We start from the raw sequence: 4905 nt of genomic DNA, 5'->3' as shown, positions 1-4905 counted from the left end.
CTTTCTTCTGTGATTACATCAAGTTCCTCTAGGTTCTTCAGTAATTGGTCCATATCCATAAAAATATTACTCAAGTTGTTAGACCTCCTCTGAGTAACTATGATCTTATACCAATTGTTAGAAATATGAAATACTGAGAGGGGGGTGGGGGTGAATCAGTACTCTACAAACATTTTCCAACTATGGATATATTTAACAATATTTAAGCATGTAGATAAAATTAAACTAAAAATCAAACATAACAACAACACAATGCAAATCATAACACCATTATTAACTAAGGAAACCCTGACCAAAGGAAAACCCTGGTTGGGATGGTACCCACAAAATGATACACTAATCATAAGTATCTTGTGAAAGATATTGACCCTATTAGGAGTCTATTACATCTATATATTGTATCTATATTTATTAGAGGACTAGGCCTTGTTAGAAGCCTCAACCCTATTAGGAGTTGGTATTACAATTACAGATGTAGCAAGCTGGACCCACTGTTCAAGCATATATATATAATGATATATTATGTACACAAAAAGGTATATATACAAAAACCCTTCTAATAGTCTTGATATCTTCAATATCTAATTTGTCCTTGGTGGCTTTCTTCACAAAACTTTGCATGTACTGTCTTTTCTCTTCTATAACATGAAGTTCACATCATACAATACTCATAATACAATGACATAGTCATCACACAACTTCACATACAAAACTCTTTCCTTCATACCCAATTATACCATCTAGTTGATATTCAACCTTCTTGCATGCTTCCCAAAACATAAAATCACTACATGATAAGTTAGGGTTAACATCTAGGATGTCATACCATAATAGTTAAGTAATTATTTTGGTAAACCAAAATAATCTCTTAACACAATTAATCATTTTCTTAACTTTGCCTTGTTCTGTCTGTGCAAACCTATAACTGATAAATTGTTTATATCTTTGTCCATACAAGTCATAATGGCTTGTTCTCTCAGATATAGAATCCTCACACCCTGTACTACATTTTACCAACTACACACGTGCCAAAATGCTATCATTGAAGTGTGCTAACCAAAAAGGCACCTCTGCTGGCAGTTAATCTTTATAACACTTAAGATAATTTTCTAAGTCTTCATACCAAAAATATGTCTTCATATCTTGCTGACTTAATACAGTAACACTGAAGTATATCCATGCTATCCTCTAAGCCAAATTTCCAACATCAAAGATAGCCTCTCTTCCTTATTTGATATAAGAGGAATACAATTATTATTGAAGTCTTTAAGCATAAGTCCCCCAGACGTCAATTCCTCTACCACCTCCACAATATCTTGTCCTAGAGTGTTCCAAAACTTTTGAAAAAAGAGAGTTGGAAAACCATCTGGGATTGGGGATTTCTCCCCACTCATGCTAAAAATAACTTGTTTAACATTCTCACCAACAATAGGGGCATATAACATTTTATTTTAAGCCTTTGAAATCAAGCTAGGGATAATATCCAAGATAGAAGGGTTTGTTTCATTATGAATAAGATTTGAGTTGAAAATATCATAAAAGTGTTTGGAAAACCTCTTAATTAATATCAACTGGGTTAGTTAACCTTACTTCATCCTCATTATTGATAGAGAAATTTTTATTGAAGACTAGTTAACCTTGACTGAATTATGAAAGAACTTCATATTTCCATCTCCTGTCGCAAGCTAAGTTTCTCTACCTTTATGATGCCAATATACTTCTTCTCTTACTAAGATTTTGAATACCTCCTATTTAAGGAAGTCTCAAGCTAAAACTCTTTTTCAACCATACTTAAAGCTATGACTAAAGAGTGTAAGTCTACTAATTCTTTCTTCAATTTGAACTTTTCAATGAAAATGTTTTGTAAAGTTTCCCTATTCTATTTTTTTAGCTAATCCTTGATAAACTATAGCTTCTTAAATAAAGTCAAAGCCTTATTCCTTGGTTTGAATTTTAGTCACCTTCCACCATAGATCAATAAGTCCTTCCAATTCTTCATGTTGAAGCCACATAGTCTCATACTTAAATGGGGCTCAGTCTTCTTAGATGTTTTAAGCTAATCGATTAATGATCAAACATAGAAACAACTTTGCCTAGCAAAAACTAGTCCATAACAGAACAATTGCCTAACAAAAGGAATCTGTCCATTTTCCCAATAATATTGAGAAAACCTTGCCTCTTATTAGTCCATGTAAACTATCCATTTCTTAGGATTAGTTCAACAAGTTCATTATTAGTTAAAAAATTAGCAAAGTCTCATTGTCTCTACCCAACCCAACCTTTCCCTCCTCTCTTTTCAATTGGATAGAAGACAACATTAACCTAAAATAAATAACTCATCCTTTTGTCTAGAAGGTATATCAGATAAAGCCTACTACACCAACCTTTTATGCCCTGAGTTCGTTGGCCCATAGAAAATTATAATGTTGAGCCTTAAGAGTAACTATTTGAATCAATTCCAATCCAATGCCATCCCCTCTCCTATTCTTTTAATGTAGCTATTACATAATATTGATTCCAAACAAAACCTAAGTCCCACTGCCTTTGAGAAAAAACACCTTCATTTGGGAAATCTATGGGCAAAACTATCCATATCCTTACTCTTAAGCTTAGTTTCTTGCAAAAGAACAATGTTTGGTCTCGCTATATCCAAACATCTTTTGATCAAGTAAATCTTGTTAGGGGCATTACAACCCCTAACATTTGATGAAAGGATCCTTGTAAAGGGCACAACCATTTCCTGATCTCAAAAGCTTGGCTTGGTTTGCATCAATGCATTGCCATGGCCAATTTTACATGAGTAGACTTAGGTCCCCACTTCTTTTTCTCCCTTATATTTGGTTTGGTAATATTAGCTGGGGTTTGTTTGACAATCCTCTCTTCCATGATGTTAAAACAAACCTCCTAACAAACCTCCCCCTTACAAAGTCATCATTTTAAAACAAAATAGAAATTTCTTCCTTGACTAGGTCACACCAACATTGGCTATAGTCAATCTGATCTATTTTCTCTCCATGAGAAAACATCAAAAGACCAAGAGAAGGATCCTCATATCTATCCTTTAAAATTTAGGAGGAAACCTTTAGAATCACATCTACATAGGTATCTATCTCCAAGCCTTTCCCTTTCCCCAAGCCATCATGCCTTAAATCCACTTCTATGGTCTACCGGTGCACATCTACCTCAATGACCTATTTCTATGTGCCCTCCCCATTTCTTATTTCTATAACGTTAGGGATTGCATGTAAACACTAACACTTGACCAACATTCTAATGTATATTGATAAATCATGTTAATAGTCCCCTCGTGGTGCATATAACCACCTAGTTAATCCCTATAATATTTAGGGTTTCAAGATTTGAATATTCTTGTAGCAAGTCAGGGAGTTTGACCCATGTGGGGGATTCATTCAATTTGGTTGTCAAATGGTTACATTTTGTAGACCAATCTAAGACATTAATCCCGTCTCCATTAACAAAGAAAGGGCCACTATTGAGAGCCCATTCTTTGTGAACTACCATAGCACATATAACCAGACAGAAACCATTCGACAAGGGCTTAAGCTGCCATCCTTGTCCTAGGGTTTTCTCACACCACTACTTAAGCTTAGGGTAGGTCAGTCAAAGCCCCACCACTGCATTTGATTATGAAAGCACACTATTTAAGGAAACTGATAGATGTTGTCTAGAGTGGAGTCTGATCAGTCACCAAGTGGGAGATTGTTAGTTTGTGGTGACTGATCAAAGAAGTATTGTACATACTTCATAAATTCTTTGGGATTCGAGGCATCAACTTGATTTTTTTTTTGGGCTACTATTTGCCAATGGTGGGCTACTATTCGTTAATGGCTAATATTCACCAATTGGCTATTGTTTATATTCACCAATTTATGGCTGACATGTTGTATAAGTAATTTTAACCCTAAAGCAATAAAAATATTTGTGTAAAAGGGTTTAGGGTTAGGGATTGTTTCATAAGGTGTGATGCAAAAATTGGTTCTTGCGGCAGTATTGAGTTGTAAAGGACTACGAATTGTAATTAGGTTATAATCACTAGATCATAATAATATTGGACTTTTTGTTTGGTGGATGTAGGCCAGGGTTTGGGTGAATCATGTTAAATCTTGGTGTCTTGTGTTCTTTTCTGTGTGATCTATTACTTTTTGATATTGTTTATATTTGCATGTAATTGTTATTTCTATTTCAAGTTTAATCCTAATAATATAGTCCAGCCATTCCCTATTTTCTATGACTAACAAAGTAACCAAGAAAGGGTCATAACCCAAACTTACCGACGAGCTTGGGATATTTGTTTGCTCTAGGATCTTATATCTCCAAAACTTCTTCACAATCTTTTTGAAATCGAAATGCAACCCAACTTTCAAATCTCTATAATCTTTTTACCGTGGATGATCTACCCTTTGATCGTTTTCTCAATTTTGCCAAAAGGGTTTTTGCGACTAAATCCTCTCCTGCCTAATACACCATGAGGCTTGAAACCCTTTTTGAATAAAACCAATTGATTGCCAATCAAAAGGTTGTTGCACCCATTTATCAAAATGCCAATGCAAGCTCGATCTCCCACTGTAATCGAAACTTGAATGCCTTCTAAAGCCACGTCTCCACTCTACACCTTCGCCACTAGGCCCATGTCCTTGCCTATCCAAACCTTGACCACTCTTGACCCGCTCCTTTGAGATTCCACCTGCAGATGACCATTGCAAAGATCCCATTCCCTTTGTTCCCTTGATTTTTGAGGGATCTTTAATGATTAACACCAGGTGTTGAATGAAGTAAAATCTCTTTTTAATGCTAAAGTATGCAATGTGAGTAGGGCACATTCAATACATATTATGTTTTGTAATTATTATGCTTGTTAATTAAGGAATTTTATTTTTGTATGAG

The sequence above is a fragment of the Cupressus sempervirens genome, chromosome 4, assembly GCF_028749045.1.
Source record: "Cupressus sempervirens isolate cs-2001-9-10 chromosome 4, ASM2874904v1, whole genome shotgun sequence".
In the NCBI taxonomy this organism is placed as follows: domain Eukaryota; kingdom Viridiplantae; phylum Streptophyta; class Pinopsida; order Cupressales; family Cupressaceae; genus Cupressus; species Cupressus sempervirens.
The sequence above is the reverse complement of the archived record's forward strand: the minus strand, read 5'-3'. Positions refer to the sequence as shown.